The sequence below is a fragment of the Lycium ferocissimum genome, chromosome 5 (genome assembly GCF_029784015.1).
Source record: "Lycium ferocissimum isolate CSIRO_LF1 chromosome 5, AGI_CSIRO_Lferr_CH_V1, whole genome shotgun sequence".
NCBI classification, from domain to species: Eukaryota; Viridiplantae; Streptophyta; class Magnoliopsida; order Solanales; family Solanaceae; genus Lycium; species Lycium ferocissimum.
In genome coordinates, this window is record NC_081346.1 from 8,309,311 (window position 1) to 8,327,157 (window position 17,847).

Consider the following 17,847-nt stretch of genomic DNA (forward strand, 5'->3'; position numbering starts at 1 on the left):
AATTCATCTCATCGTCTTCAGGAGAGCCAATGTACATTGTCCATCCAGATTCACTGCTGTGACATTCTTCCCCGTCATTATAAATTTGGGACTTAGGCTCCATAACCACAAATAGAGTACTATTTGATAAAACAAAGTGCCTTATAAAGAAGTAAAAGACAGAAAAGTGAAGAGTTATTGGTACATGTTAATAGCAAAAGAAAGCTGAATCATAACACCTGTAATAGTTTTGCTCTGACCAATTAATACAGCTCTCACGCACAAAGAACAAACATGCCCAATCTTATAGTACTTCTGAAAGCAACCCCAATCTTATAGTACTTCTGAAAACCCCGATATTTATTGAAAATCTTTGGATTAAATTTCACCATCTGGATATGTACATCGCCATTATTTACATGGACAGAGGGACAGGTAGAAGCTGTCAAAGATGATTTACAAAAGGCACAAAAAACGACCCTTCGAATAAATACCAAAGGACAGAAATTTGGGCTTACTCTCACTTAGGCTTTACTTCTCTGAATTGTGAACATGACTCATTAATAAGAAGCTGTGCTTTGAATGCAAAATGCAGGGGGAGAGAAGTTGCACAGCCTATATGCTACTCCAAAAGTATTTTTTTTTTCTCTTCTTAATGAGGCTAGAAAAAGGACCTCTCTCAGTTTCACTACTTATTTCTATGTCATGTCAAATAAAAACAAAGAGGTTGGGAGTAAATAAATTATGCAGCTTTTCTTCTGCGAAAAATAAAATGAAGGGAAGCCAACTGGAGTTGTCTTGTAGTAGTAGTCTTCTCAACCAGTGAAGTTCTTTGACTTTAGAGGAAGACATGCATAGCTTTTACGGAAAAGGCTTAAATACGCCATCGAACTATTGGAAATGAATCAATAGTTTGGCTCATTCATGCCATCGAATTATCAAAAATGGTACCATTTATGCCACTCATCAATAGTTTGGCTCATTTATGCCATCACCGTTACCAAAATGACTCATCCATTCCGTTTTTCATTAACGCCGGTTTTATAATACCAGTTATGACACGTGGCCTCCAATTAGAGGTCTACGTCGTTTAATTAAACCAGTACAGTTTTAGTCCCAAATTAATAAAAAATCTGACCCATGCACCCAACCCACCCACAACCATAATCTAGTTGGAGGCCACGTGTCATATCTGTGATTGTAAAATCGGCGTTAATGAAAAATGACATGGATGAGTCATTTCTTAACGATGATGGCATAAATGAGCTAAACTATTAAATGAGTGGCATAAATGAGCCATTTTCGATAGTTCGATGGCATAAATGAGCCAAACTATTGACGAGTGGCATAAATGAGCCATTTCCGATAGTTCAATGGTATATTTGAGCCGTTTCCGTAGCTTTTATTTATCTTTTACTATTGCATTTGCCCCCGTTTTTTCTGGCCAGTATATGCAAGTATACTATATGTCCATTTGTTATCCCTCCCACAAACTCACTTTTTTGTCTTGTTTTGTTTAGACATCCAATATTTGAACTAATCGAACTAATCCAGAATTTTAGAGCTCGAACCCGAAACCTTTAGTTAAGAAGGATTTATTTTTATTACACCCCTCGGTAGTACAACCTTTCATTCATCATCAGTAATTCTAAAATCCTTTACTTTCCATTTTGTTATACGAGTACTATATACTACTTCTTTCAGTCCAGTTTATGTGACACTATTTCCTTATTAGTTTGTTTCGCAAAGAATGATACATTTTTATATTTGAAACCATTTAGCTATAAACTTCCACTTTATCTTTAATGTAAAAGTTTTTATAGCTACACAAATGTTATAATATATTTGAGACCACAAGTTACAAAAGTCTCGTATATTTTTACTTAAACTCTATGCCGAGTCAATCTATATCACATAAATTATAACGGTGATAATGATGTTCTTTGCTTGTTAGTACTGTCATTGTCAAATGGTGATTTGGAATGTGGTTAGATCTGGAATTTAGGATAGTATTAGTTACGAAATTCTAGTAAGCATTCATATTAGTTTCTATAGGCTTATTAAAGCTAAAGGGGTCATTTTTTCCTAAGGAAAGGAGCAACGAAGAGTATTAATTAACCCCCAGTTGAGGATATATCATATGGGACATGCCTTGCCTCTAAATACCTTTTTAGTTGTTCCTCACTTTGTAATCCTAAGGCATGGCTTATTATAAGGAAATGCTAGACAGGCAAGGCCCATCTATTATTCCTGCTGTTTGTCCTTTTGGGAGATCATATCTTGTATTGCACTTGTCTTGGGCTCCATGTGATGTTCTTTTCCAAATTCTTTTTGACAATAGGACAAATATCCCAAGGCTGGAAAGATCCAATCTAATTAAACACTTATTAGTCCCCTCCCTCCCTTCTTTTTGCCTTTGCATTTAAATGTAGTGCAGAGTGCCAGAGTATAATTTTGAACCAATAAGATAATGCTTTGTATATGAATTCAAGTCAAACTTAGATATGACAAATCTTTGTCGTTCACGTTAGAAAGGTTGTGAATTTCTTTAAAATATAAATGCCTTAATTTACAATTTTTCATGTTGTTATCCTAATTGTACTTTATTACTGTCCTGGTTTTGGGCTCGACAACCCTGAAAAGTGTTTCAATAACACCTTCCTGCTAGTTTCTTGAACTCTTAATGCATTCATTGAACCATATGCACAGTTGTAAAGTACACTAAAATCTTGGCATTTCAATTAAAAAACATTCGTAACTGTTACACCTAATTGGCTAATTCCCACAAAGGAAACATGTTACAAGGAGAAAAAGAAAAAACAAACCATTGAGGGTGTGATCAGCGACGGAAGGTCAAATTTTTTTCTTTTCTTACGCTCTCCTGCCACTAGTGCGTGATGGTTAGGACAGAGTTTGAGTCTTGATGATAGAGAATTTTTTGATAGGAAGTACCTTACAGCTTACCCCTTACTGAGACTATCCGGTGCAAATATGAAGTAGTTTGGCCAGTGAATCTCGGATATGTCAAACCAAAAGGAAAAAACAAGAGGAGCAACTGCTAGACTAGACTTGGTTTGCGGCACTTGGCGAATAAGTAAGAGGCTTTGCTATATACAAAGGTTTACCATTGCCAGCAAAAACTACCACAATTTTAGGCTCAGGATCTAGGAAATTTACTTGATGTCTTTTTTTAATTTCCTCATCGGTCTCAACTAAGGGCTCTGTTGAAGTGGCGTTTTGGTGACAGAAAATGAGAAAAATTAATGCAAAAGCAATGGAAGCGAAAATAACTGCAAGGGCACAATAGATGTATGGAATTGGTGAGTTCCATTGCCAAAATTTAGCTGAAGTGCCTGTTGATGCCTTCATTCTCGTTTCCCACTCTGTATCTTAGTTGCCTTTTTTTAGTATGTTTGCTTGTGCTTTAAATGAAACCAGCTAAATGACTGGCTCTTTATAGACACTGGATGATTAACTAATTGTGGATATTGCATATTTTTGGATGATATGATTCTTCCTGATATATTCTCCCAATCTCAGACAAGATTTAACTTGGCCCATCGGACATTTAAATTTACTTTTAAATCAAGTTGAAAATACCTTTTTTTGGAAATATTGAAAGGGAAGATATGTTTTGGGGAATTAAGTTGCATCTACTGCTCAAATGGTTGTGTTGTCAACCTTCAAGCTAGTTAGTTATTCTCAACTTTAATGGTAAATGGTGTGTTTGGTAGGGAGGAGAATGTTTTTCAAATTTTCCATGTTTGGTTTGCCGAAATATTTTGGAGAACATTTTCTCAAAGGAAAAAAACTTCCTTATAAAATCATGAACATAACTCCATAGTGAGAGTAGAGTAAACAAGTTTTGTAAGTGGTCTTTCAAGCTCGTTGTCTCCTCACCACCCCTCCCCCCAACCCCACACCCCACACGCCTCCAACCAACACCCCCGCTACCTCCAACTCCCATTATGCTTCGCTCAAATTAGTACCCTCTCGGTAATCCCTTTATTCATTATCCATCATGCTAACAATAGAGGGTTTAGGAAGAATTCGGGATTTTTTGGGGTTTTCAAGTGTCCAACGCTTTTATCTTCGCCAATATGCTTTCTCGACAGGGAACTCATGGCTAGAAACAATTCTTATGGTTTGTTTTGAACTACCCACCTCATCCCATCGCATAGTGCTTTCCTGGATTATATATAAATGCTCTTTGAGCAATATCCTTCTTGCTTATACTTACCAAACACTAGAAATTAAATAAGAAAAATCACTTATTTTTCAAAAAAAAAAAAAAAAACTTTCGTACCAAATACACCTAAGGGTGGCCATAGTTTGGACCAACTCAAAACCAAAACAGAAATCCGAATTTTTTGGATATTTGGTTTGGATTTTTGGCTTATGGATTGGACTTCGGATGTTTTTTTTTTTTTTTAATTTCAAATTGGATATCAGATTTAGTACATCCGAAAATCCAAAATTTTTATACCTTATATTTAGCTCTACCCATATTATATGTGCCCAATACTAATTAGTCCAAAGGCACAATAGATTAGTACCCTACGGCCCCACCCATTATAATATTAAGTCCAATATAGAATTTTCCACCAAATTAAATATAACATAGCTATTGGACTTGATATCTTTTGGTTTAGTGGTAATAACACTTTGCTAAATCCACATATTGGATTTCACATTATGCTAAGACTTGTAACTTGGTAACTGAGGCACATGAATTTCATTCCTAATAATCCTACCTTAAAGGCTCAAAAGTCAAAATCGAAAATCTGAAATATCCAAACCGATTAACTTGAGACAGAACTTAAAAAATCCAATTCGATTCGAGCTTATTTGAATTGGATTTAGATTGTAGTTTCTTCAATCCGAAAATCGAAAATTAAAATTGAAATTTTCATATCCAAACCGACGGCCGGACGCCACCCCTAAATACACCCGAAGTTAATGGATTATGTTCCGATTCTCTGAAATAGCAATAGGGAAAAAGATGCATCACCTAAAAAGGAAAAAATGATTCCATTATATGGAAACAAAGGATGAATCTTGCATGACTTTGGTTAGGCCTCTTGTCATTAACATGAATATGGTGCCTAATATTCTCAATCCTTTAATATATAGTTCTATGAGAATTTTAAATATTCTCTTTACCATTATTTAACCCTGAGAATTACTTTCTAGTTCCTCTAATGTCTACAAATACATTTGTCTTATCAAATACTGTACTTACCCTGTTCTCCTTAATACTTTTGTTGAACTTATGCATTAGAGTGTGTAATTAAATTCCAATTCACAATATGCTTACGATGTGACTTGTGAGGAATAGAATCCCTGCAATTTAAAATCTCATTTATAAAGAGAAATTGAATAGACTTTGCTCCGAAAAAGTAAAGGAATTAGACGGAGAACAGAATCTGCAACTAACGTGTTACTTTAACATAATTAATGTACCAGTAGTGTTAAGCCAGTAATGATTAGATTAGAAGTAAACAGCAATAAGAATCGAGGACAAATGATTGATGACAAGTGATTTTAGTGAAAATTGTTATGCACAAGAAAAAAAAAAAAACTAGCATAAGATTAGAAAAGACATACTTAGCCTTCTTGAGTACAAACAATAATAACAACAATAATAACAGTGCATCAACCCCAAGCTAGTTAGGGTCGGATAGATGAATCCTCACTAGTCACTACACATGTCGCTCCACATTCTGTATAGTCAAGACTCTTTATAATTTGACTAGATTTACGCTAGTTGTCAACTTACTGGTACCCTTCTCCTTTATTCCGCTTGGGACCACTAAAAATAAGATCTAAAAATTAATCAAACTTCAGGAGTATGCAGAGGTGAAGAAACTGGCATTGCTATGCAGGTCGGATTTTGGTCCCCAGGATTAATGACAAGCATACTATGTTCATGTTGATTGTTAGGTGGTGCAGTTGATGGCTCTTCAGTCTTTACCGTGCGCCGACTTGGTAAATCTGGTGAAGTTTCATCATCAGTGCAGCAGCATTTGAACAGGCAATAGAGAATCAGCAACCCGAAGATAATCGCAAGGCAAACATCCGAGATGTGGGCCATTGTGGAACTTGATGGAGAGTGATGAGAGCTAGGCGCAGTACTTTCTCCAGTATAGTCCATAGGTATGTTAAAATTATTTTTGTTGAATTGCTGTTAAATGTAGTAGCTTTGTAAGTAGCTGATTTGAACTGCCAAAGAATGTGTAATTTGCAAAATAACGGATGTTATAGTAATTTATCTTGTGGACGTTGAAGTGATTTTTTTGGGAAAAGAAGAAAAAATGGGACTCTTCAAAAGGATGGAATTATTTGGCAGAGTGACATAATGTGGTGAACAAAAATAGTAACTCTTCCATTTTTGCGCCTCTTGGTGAATTCTGACGGTGATTATTTGTGCTACTCTTTGATATTCCTGTTTTAGAAATACCAAAAAACAAACATCTAATGAACGAAATAAATTATTGACAATAAAAATGTAAAATAAAATTTTCCTTTCCTTAAAACAGCAAAAACCACATTCATCCCCTTCTTTCTTATTGAAAACTTCCAAAGAATAATTTTTTTTACGATGGGTTCTATATTTATATATTTTGTATATAAATATTTTCTATATATCCTAGAAGAGAAGGCTTCTCCCTTTACTATTATATGTCAATTCAGACCAAAAAGATGAAATGAGCAGAGAATTTGTATATATATCAATGGAGGAAATAACCACGTGAAAACCAGGACAGGAATTCTTTACAATTAGCTAAAATTATGCTTGGAAAACTTCATGATTTTACATGCTATGTTTGGGAATATTTTGCTAAATACTAATGGTCATCCAAGTAAAGACTTATAACACAAAAATCATTTTGTTGTCACATAAAAGTCGTTTAACTAAAGCCTAGGTAACTACAAGTTAAACCCGGGTGAAAAATACACATTTTGACCAGAAAAATCTGTGTTGAGTTTGTTCAAATCAAAAAATCAATTGTTGATGCATGTACTGAGAATAGAGGTTTCCAAAAATGATATCCCTGTTTCAGCGTGTTGCAGGGCTAGAAGTTTCTCATCTTGGTAATGTATGTTATAAAAATTATTGATATACAATTACAAGTTCAAAAAACGTTCAAAAGAAATTGATAAAACACATAAATTTCTGTTTGAAATAGAAAGAGTAACAATCTTTGAACTAGAATACTGAATACCTTTAGGCCTTCAATGTTTTGAGAAGCTACAACATGATGATGGCGGCAACCTTCAGCTCAATCTTGAAGCTATGTCTGCTCTGGCCTAGGTTTGATGTTTGGAGATTTTCGGTCAAGTTGAAGAAGTAAGAAAGGCAAAAGCCAAAGTGTAAATGAATTAGTTGGGAAACTTAGCGGTTCCACGTGCCTCGTGCATGCGGACAAGTGTACTATTAACCGCTAACGCGTGTGAGTTCTTTATTATTTTTAATGGAAGGACATCTTTTCGACAATTAAAAACGAGTTTTGATGTGTATCTCAGTCATTTAGTTGGCTCAACGAGTTTAGATCTGTTGTCTAATTAATTAGTTAGTATTTTAGAAGTTTAAATCTTAAAGTTTGGTCTACTCATGCCAGGTTTGAAGTTTGAGATTTGCAGAAAGGCTAAAAAGGAATGAAAATGAATTATCTAGGGTCACCTATGAGGTCGAATGCAGAAATTTGGTACTTGTTAATTGCTACACATGTGAGTACGTTCTTTGCTATCTTTGCCGAAATTAATGGCTTCTCTTTAAATTAACACTACAGACAAGTTTTGACGTATATCTCAACTTTAAGTCATTTAGTTAAGTTTAATTAGTTTAGATTTGATGTCCAAATTAGTTAATTTGGTAGGAATTAAGAATTAATAAACTAAATTTTCAAGTTAAATTTGCTTGTGCGATGAAATAAGTAAACACAATTTAAATAATGGGCAAAAATTGTGTTTGCCAGAAGAGGTAGTTGGAAGATTTAGCTTAATTGAGATAAAGTGGTATGCGTGGTTGATTGGATCGGAAAAGTAGCACTGTTGATGTTCATGGTAAATGATGAGTCCGTTAAAAGCTCTGATACCATATTAGAACACAACGAAGAATATCGCTCACGAGCCCTGCTGTTCCTTTTTTATTATATATACTTAATATTCTATGAGATTTGCAATCAAGCTGAAGAAATAAGAAGGAAAAGGCCAAAATGTAAATGAATTAGTTGAGACACTTAGTAAATCCACGTGCATCGTGCGTGCGAATAAGTGCACTTATTAACCGCTGCGCGCGTGAGTTCTTTCTTACTTTGAACATACGGACTTTTCTTTGACAATTATAAACGAGTTTTGATGTGTACCTCAGCATTACGTCATTTGGTTAGCCTATTTAGTTTAGAGTTGGTGTGCAAATTGGTTAGTAAGTAAGTTATAAAGAACTACAAACTAAATGTTGAAGCTGAGTCAGCTCATGTCAGGTTTGGTGTTCAGAGATTTCCAAATGTGTTAAGGCAAAATGAAAGTGAATTAGTTGGGGTTAGCTAATGAAGTCACAACGCCTATGAGAATGCGGACAAGTGTACTTGTTAATTGCTACACGTGTGCGTTCTTTCTTACTTTTAACGTAAATGGTGTTTATTCAATTCGTCAATAAAGATATATCTCAAATTTAAGTCATTTAGTTAGTTTAGATTTGGTTTTCAGTTTAGCTAGTTTGGTAGAGAGAACTAACAAACTAAATCTTGAGGCCAAGTTTACTCATGCTAGGTTAGATTCTCGGAGATTTACAATTTATAAGTTGAAGTCAGAATACCTCAGAAAATGAACTAGTTAGGCTCAGTTAGGCCACATGCCTTGAGCATTCAGACAAGGGTACTTACTAATGAAAAGAGTTTTCTTCCATTTTTTTTAAAAACGAGTTTTGATGTGTATCTCCACTCAAAGTCAGTTTGATAACTTCATTAGTTTAGATTTGGTGTTCAAATTAGTTAATTAGTAGAAGGGACTAACAAACTAAATTTCCAAGATAACTATACTCATTCTAGGTTAGATGCTCAAAGATTTGCAGTTAAATTGAAGAAGTAAAAAAAGCTAAGGCAAGATGAAGATGAATTAATTGCAACCAGTTAGTGAAGCCACGTGCCTTGATCATTCAGACAAGTGTACTTGTTAATTGCTATGTGCGTGAGTTTTTCCTTACTTCTATGCTTTCATTTGATAATTAAAGACGAATTTTTATGTGTATCTCAATGTTAAGTCATTTAGTTAGCATAATTAGCTACAAACTAAATATTGAAGAATGAAGCTTAGACTGCTCATGTCAGGTTTGATGTTCAGAGATTTGCATAAAGGCTAAGGCAAAAATGAATGATTTAGTCCAGTGGTGGAGTCGCATAGAGCCGAGGGTGTTCATCTGAACCCCCGCGGCGGAAAAAAAACGTTGTTTTTACAAGGTTAAAATTATTTTTTATGTATATATAGTAGATGTTGAACCCCCTTAGGCTTCTTCGTATGTTTACTTTTTTATATTTTGAATCCCCTCGGCGGAAATCCTGGCTCCGCCACTGATTTAGTCGGGGTCGCACCTAGTGAGGTCACATGTGTTGAGCATGCGGACAAGCAGGGGCGGATCCACCCATCACGATGGGGGTGGCATGACACCCGCTCAATTAATAAATTTTTTATATACTTATATTGCAATTTGTTTAAATTAGGTTAAATATTTGATCCTGTCACCCCCAGTCGTAAATTAGATAAAGGTGCCACGGCTGATAGACACAAGTTTGAATCTCTCTCGAACATTTTCCGACTCCCATTTTCGTTTGTGCTTTTTACTTCCTTTGTACCAATAATTCCCTTTTCGGCCCTCCCAATTTTCTATTTATCTTTTTATTATTTATATTGATTTTCCTCTTTTCTATTATTTTATTTGTGATCTCTAGCAAGAACACATAAATAGAAACTTCAAAATCCCTTAAATTAAGTATTTCTCTTAATCTCAAATCTGTGACATTTGTAAGCACGTGCTTGTATTTGCAAATTAAAAAAAAAAAAAAAAAAGCCTACTAAGTTGACCCGAATAAACGAAAAAGAGATGGACCCCACCCAAATATATATTCCTAACAAGATGTATATTGAAGAAAATTGTAGCACCCGCCACCTTCAAATCCTAGATCCGCCTCTGCGGGCAAGTGTACTTATTGATTGTTACACTTGTGGGTTCTCTCTTCTAATGAAAAGGGTCTCCCTTCAATTTTTCAATAATGACGCGTTTTGACGTGTATCTCAACTTTAAGTCATTAGTTAGCTTAATTAGTTTAGATTTGGTTTCCAAATTAGCTAGTTTGGTAGAGAGAACTAACAAACTAAATCTTGAAGCCAAGTGCGCTTGCACTAAGTTTTATCTTAGAGATTTACAATCAAGTTGAAGAAATAAGAAAAGCTAATGACAAAACGAAAATGAATTAATTAGGGCCACTTAGAGAGTGTTTGGAAGGCTTAATTATTTTTTAAGTGTTTTTTGGCCAAAATAGCTTTTAAGCTAAAATGTGATGTTTGAGAAAGATAAAAAGTATTTTTAAACACTTATTGAAGCACCCGCCACCTTCAAATCCTAGATCCGCCTCTGCGGGCAAGTGTACTTATTGATTGTTACACTTGTGGGTTCTCTCTTCTAATGAAAAGGGTCTCCCTTCAATTTTTCAATAATGACGCGTTTTGACGTGTATCTCAACTTTAAGTCATTAGTTAGCTTAATTAGTTTAGATTTGGTTTCCAAATTAGCTAGTTTGGTAGAGAGAACTAACAAACTAAATCTTGAAGCCAAGTGCGCTTGCACTAAGTTTTATCTTAGAGATTTACAATCAAGTTGAAGAAATAAGAAAAGCTAATGACAAAACGAAAATGAATTAATTAGGGCCACTTAGAGAGTGTTTGGAAGGCTTAATTATTTTTTAAGTGTTTTTTGGCCAAAATAGCTTTTAAGCTAAAATGTGATGTTTGAGAAAGATAAAAAGTATTTTTAAACACTTACGTTTAAGCAAAAAAAAAAAAAAAAAGGTACAAAAATTAGATAAAAGCAAAAAGTTGGGAATTTTAAACTTACGGGTTTTAGCTTTTACCACTTACAAGCTATTTTTGAAAAGCCAACCAAAGACCGTCTTAGGCCACTTAGTACAATCCTCCTCCTCTATCTCGCTTGGGAACAGTACAATAAAATAAGATCTAAAAGTTAATCAAGCTTCATAGAGTATGCGGAGGTGGAGACATAGACGCCATTGCTATGTAGGTTGGATGTTGGTCCCCGGGCATGATGGCAAGCATACTATGATCCTGTCGATCATCAGCTGGCCGTGCGGTTGATGGCTGTTCAGTCTTTTCCGTTTGTAGACTTGCGCAGCAGCATTTGAACAGGCAAAAGAGAACCATACACCCGAAGAAAATCGCGACGCAACCATCGATGATGTGGCCCGTGGTACTTGAGCTACTACCATGTTCATGAACATCATAATCCATAGGCATGTTAAATTGTTTGTTGAATTGCTGTTAATTGTAAGAGGCAAGGAATGTGGAGCTTTTAAGTAGCTGATTTAAAATGGCAAACAATGTCTTATTTGCAAAATAGAGGATTTATAGAATCTTGTGACGTTGAAGTGATTTTTTTTCCGGAAAGATGGTATTGTAGAATTATTTGGGAGAGTTGTCAAATCACGTGGGAAACCAAAAAACAGGAACTATTTCCTTTTTGCGCCGTTGGCGAATCTCTTGCTTGTTTGTGCTTCTCTTTGACGTCCTGCTTTGAAATAAATGCCAAAAAGAAACAATGAACAAAATAAATTACCGAATATAAATTGTGGTTGAACAACTTCACGATTTAAATGCTGTGTTTGGCCATCCAAGTAAAGATTTATCACATAAAAGTTTTTTTCCTTTTTTGGTTACATAAAAACCATCTAGCTGATTAAAGTCTAGGTAACTAAAAATTAAACCAGGCCGGAAAAAAAAGAATTTTGACGGGAAAAATCTGTGTTGAGTTTGCTCAGATCAAGATTTCAATTGTTGATGTATGTACCGCTTGTGAAAATAAAGGTTTCGAAAAATAAAAGGTAAAATTTCTCAAATGACTACCTTATTGTAGCTTCCTACCATTTGTAGCTACCCTTTTAAATATTACCATTTGTAGCTACATTTTGGCAAAATAGTGTATGTTTTCGCGTGTATTTGTTGCCAACAAATACATGAGAACAAGGTAAAAAAAAAAAAAAAACATGATCCTTGATTTTAGCCTTTAATGGTGGAGCTATTAATATATATTTTTTTGATGTATTTCAGTGATTTTTTTTTGATGTATTTCAGTGATTTTTTTTTTTGCCATAATGTATTTTCGTGTCTTTTTTTTTTTTTTTTATGTATTTCGGTGATTTTTTTTATGTATTTTACTTGATTTTTTTTTTTGATGTATTTCGGTGGCTTTTTTTGATGTATTTCAAATACATTGTGTACATTCCAACTACTATGAAGCCAAATTTATTCAAATTTTCGTGTATTTGAATGGATTTCAACATATACATTCAGATACAAGACCAAAAAATTCAAATACATGACAAATACATCCAAAAAATAATGTGTTTGGCTATTAACAAAATACACTAAAAAATACAAAGACAAATACATTCAAAAATAGTGTATTTGTGAGATGTAGATTTTTGAATGTATTTGTATTTGGCTTTTAACAAATACACATGGCCGGATACGAGAGACACTACCACCACCAAAAAACCTAATGTCTCCAACACCACCAAAATTCTAATCGAGACACCACCACCACCAAAAACCCAAATCTGAGACACCATCACCACCAAAAAACCCTAATCTTTCCATCACCAACAAAACCCTAATCTCTCCACCTCTACGTCATCTTCTCCGCCACCATCTCAAAATCAATCCATCACCGCCGCCATCAACAATGCACACGGCCAGATCTGCAGAGTGAAAAGAGAGAGAGAGGGGTGAGCACAGAGGGAGACGGAGAAGAGAGAGAGGGCGGTGCGGCCATGGTGGTGGTGCAGCCATGGTGGTGGTGGTTGAGAGAAGGGAAGAGAGATTTTTGAGAAATGAAAAATATGAAATGAGTAGTGATTGAGAAAAAAGAAAGATATATGTGTTTGGGTATGTATTTTTTGATATAGCTACCATTTGTAATTTAGAAAAATTAATTAGCTACTAAATATAATTAAATAAAAGGATAGTTAATATTAATAATTAGGTCTTAAAAGAAGCTACAATGAGTAAAAATTCCAAAATAAAATCCCTATTTTCGCTGTCGTAGGGCAAGAAGTTTCTCATTTTGGTAATGACGTTGTGAAAATTATTGATATACACTTACTAGTTTAAAAGATGTTCAAAAGAAATTGATAAAAACACATAAATTTCTGTTTGAAATAGAAAAGAGTACTAATATTTGTGCTAGAATGCTGAATACCTTTAGGCCGTCAACGTTTGGAGAAGCTACAACATAATGATGGTGGCAACCTTCTGCTCAATCTTGAAGCTAAGTCTACTCAGGCCTAGGTTTGATGCTTGGAGATTTGTAGCCAAGTTTAAGAAGTAAGAATGACAAAGGCCAAACTTAAATGAATTAGTTGGGACACTTAGTGAGTCCACGTGCCTCGAGCATTCAAACAAGTGTCTTATTAACTGCTACGCGTGTGAGTTCGTTCTTACTGTGAACGGACGGACTTTTCTTTGATAATTATAAACGAGTTTTGATGTGTATCTCGGCATTACGTCATTTAGTTAGCCTGATTAGTTTAGAGTTGGTATACAAATTGGTTAGTAAGTAAGTTATAAAGAACTACAAACTAAATGTTGAAGCTCAGTTAGCTCAGGTTTGGCATTCAGAGATTTTCAAAAAGGCTAAAGCAAAATGAAAATGAATTAGTTGGGGTTACCTAGTGAAGCCACAATGCCTTGAGCATGCGGACAAGTGTACTTGTTAATTGTTACTCGTATGAGCTCTTTCTTACCTTTAACAAAATAGTGTTTATTCGATTCGTCAATAAAGATGATTTTACGTGTATCTCAATTTTAAGTCATTTAATTTGTTTAGATTTGGTTTCCATATTAGCTGTTTGGTAGAGAGAACTAGCAAACTAAATCTTGAAGCCAAGTCTGCTCGAGCTAAGATTAGATGCTCAGAGATTTGCAATTAAGTTGAAGAAGTAAGAAAAACCAAGGGCAAAATGGAAATGGACTAGTTAAGGTCACTTGGGCCACGCGCTTTGAGCATTCAGACAAGTGTACTTGTTAATTGCTATGTGTGTGAGTTTATTTTTTTGATGAAAATTGTTTTCCTTCCATTAGATATTAGACGATTTTTGACGTGTATCTTAACTCTAAGTCATTTAGGTAACTTAATTAGTTTAAATTTGGTGTTCAAATTTGTCAATTAGTAGAAGGAACTAAGAAAACTAAATCTTGAAGCTAAGTATACTCATGCTAGCTGGTTAGATGCTCAGAGATTTGCAGTTAAGCTAAAGAAGTAAGAAAAGCTAAGTGCAAGATTGAAAATTGAAATGATCAATTAATTGAGGTTGGTTAGTGAGACCACATGCCTTGAGTATTCGGACAAGTGTACTGTTAAGTGACTTGAGCATTCGAAAGTGTACTTATTAATTGTTTTGCGTGTGAGAATTTTCTTCTAGGTTCTCGTCAATTTTTCAATATACACAAGTGTGGACGTGTAGCTCAACTTTAAGTGAAAAGCGACATGATTGTGCATTCAGACACATGTACTTGTTAATTGTTACGTGGGTGAGTTTTTTGTTCTAAGGAAAAGGATCTCCCTTCAATTTTTCAATAAAGACGAGTTTTGATGTGTATCCAGTGGCGGAACTATAGTGATGGAAGGGTGATCAGTCGAACATCCTTCACTAAAAAATGATATTGTGTCTATAGGTCAAATAATGTTTTTAATAGCTAAATAGCTGACCTTAAACACCCTTGACACAACCGAGAATACTGCGGGTTCGATTCTCCACGTCTCTTAGTTGTTTACCCTTTTTTCATAACCAATTCGGACCAATTTCAACCGAACAAATTCGATTCCAAATCTTATTTTAATTTATTAATAATTTTATCATTTGAAACTTCTTCTTCTCCTTTATATTTTTCATTTTTCCTTAATAAAATTGATTCTCTCATATGATATTGTTCTCGTTAAGGGTTCTTTGTATTACTGTTGCAAAAACATTAAAATTTAGATAAGAAAAATAATTTATTGTTATCTAAAGAGGAAACTTAATTTATTCTTTTTGTGTTATATATATATCGATGTTAGGCCTTACGAAATCAGGTGCAGAGCAGAGACACCTTTTTTCATTCTTCGTGAATATTTCTGGTGACAATTGCACAGTGACTCCGTTTTACATTTTTATAAAATTTAGGTTACAATTTTGTGTGTTCTAATTATTTTTCTAATTAGAAATTTTGCAATCCAATTTGAAATTTCAGTAGAAAAATAAATTTCTTAAATACTAAAGAATTTGTCTTCAAACTAAATTTTCCTACAATTAAATGAATTTTTAGGTGACTTCGTAATGTCCTTTTTCTGTTATAAAACCTCCTCAAACGATTTGGATAATAAATTCGAATTATACTTTCATTTGAAGAATTCCCTTTGTCAATTTACGTTAGTTTCGGTTTGTATAGTTGTTAGGGTACACCTATTCATTGAATTGTGTTATTTATTTATCTCTTCGAAGTTTGAACACCCTTAATGAAAATCCTAGCTATGTCACTGTGTGTATCTCAACGTCATTTAGTTAGCTTAATTAGTTTATATATATATATAATTGCTTCGCCCTTAATTCTCCATATATATGTTCTTTTCATTTTGAGATTTGTCACCACAAAAGTTGTTGTAACATATGTATTGATTACACAAAAATAAAAATAAAAAAGAGGGGGGAGGGGTTTATTGCTTCATCTCAAAGGTGAAATCATGTAAGAATATGAAACCAGGGTCATATTAAGATTAAAATTGAATAGGGGCTTGGAATATTGGTTGAATTAAGATTGGACATGTCAAATGGATTAAGCATGATCCATCACTTCAGCCATCTTAAAATTGTTCGGTTTAATATGGATTGCGTCAAATCCATTTGAATTTATGAGTCATAATTCAATTTAAACAGCTCAAAATTACTCCTAAAGCAACTTTTTGCTATAAAGAGCATTATTTTTTTCTCTATTTTTTTTTCTCCAGTTCTATTTCTTATTTAGAGAATTAAATATATTAAGTATGTTGAGCTACCTTCAAATATTTGATCGCAAATCAACTTGTTAAATTGATTTCTGTTTAACCTGTTTAGCTCAAAATTTTAAATTGGTCTATTTTTATAACCTATTTAGCTCAAAATTTGACCATTTAATCTTGAGTCAAACTCATTTTGGGCACCCATCTAATACGTCAAACTTAAGGCAATTGAGCATCTTATATAAACTTAGGCTACGTTGACATCACTAGAACGAGGTTCTCTTATTTAATCGAAGAACCGTCCTTTAATAGAAGCACCAACATGGAAATTTGCAATACACAAGGAACCCACGTTGAAAATAATAATCACGCCTAAACTTTCAACAACTGAAAATATGTAGTACTAGTATTTTAGCAAGTCAAGTCAATTTTAATTAGAGATGAAGGTATGTAGAGAAGAATGAAGGTGAAATTGTTGCGTCAGCAACGGCACGCCGCGTTCAAAATCGACCGAATTCATTATTTACTTTTTATTACTTTTGATTTTATTATCATGAAACTCGAAAAAACTTAGTAATTCAATTGATTGACCACTTAAAATTTTATTTTATCGGTGAGAGTTTGATTTCCTACCTTGTAATTTTCTTCCCATTTTCCTTTCTCTGATATTTTATACAGAAAAGGGCCAAAATTACCCATGCACTTTGAGAAATGATTTATTTATACTTCGTTATCTTATTGGGCCCGATTATCTTTTAGGTTATCTTATTGGAGCCATTATCTTTCTTCTTACCGTTATCTTTATGGTCCAAATTTACCCCTAATCTAAACGATGCTGTGTGTGTCCTAATCTCCGATGCGTTTTGCCCATCCCCCTCCACCCCCCAACCCAATAATTGTTTACCCCCACCTAAATAAACCCAACCCAACCCGTTCTCCTTCAATTTACCCAGATAACTTGTGTTTCCTCTTCATCCCTCTTTAAAGCTAATGATGACGAAACTTTAAGCTCGCATCCTCACACTACTCACGTTCCTACTCAGTGTACAAAGAATATATAGACACATTAACACAATCATGGAGCCCACAACATAACCTGACCATTTTCTATGGAAACATTGTGATAGTTTACATAAGCAAAGGATTTGCCAAAGTTAGGAAGGTCGATCTGCTGCTCTTTAATTTCTTTGTCGATGCATTGTAATAGATTAATGGCCTTTAATTAATGTAAGACTTGAAGTAGGTAATGCTTATATGATGATTATCATGACTTGTTGAAATCAAAGCAATCACGAATATCTTATTTATTCTCCGTAAATTTCTCTCTTACTCTCTTTTCACACCATTCCTCCAAAATCAATAATGCAGAAGCAGTGGAAGACCACGCAAGCAGGAAAGAATCAGTGCAAAGATATCTTGAGAAGCGGAAAGACAGGTACTGCAATAACTAAACTGCTCAATATCAAAATGGAAATAAGAAACAAGTTATCTGTGTAAATTGAAGGAGAATGGGTCGGGTTGGGTTTATTTAGGTGGGGTAAAAAATTATTGGGTGGGGGTGGAGGGGGGATGGGCAAAACGTCTAGTATTAGGACACGTGGCAG

The 17,847-nt window shown here is 34.4% G+C and overlaps 1 long non-coding RNA gene across 1 annotated transcript; it reads right to left on the bottom strand.

The window, feature by feature from the left end:
• Positions 1–11,060: 11,060 nt before the first annotated feature.
• Positions 11,061–15,521, bottom strand: LOC132055803 (uncharacterized). The gene is made up of 2 exons (XR_009414651.1): positions 13,469–15,521; positions 11,061–11,779 (listed from the first exon to the last, which is right to left on the bottom strand). It is a non-coding gene; the product is annotated as an uncharacterized LOC132055803 (long non-coding RNA).
• Positions 15,522–17,847: the final 2,326 nt, after the last annotated feature.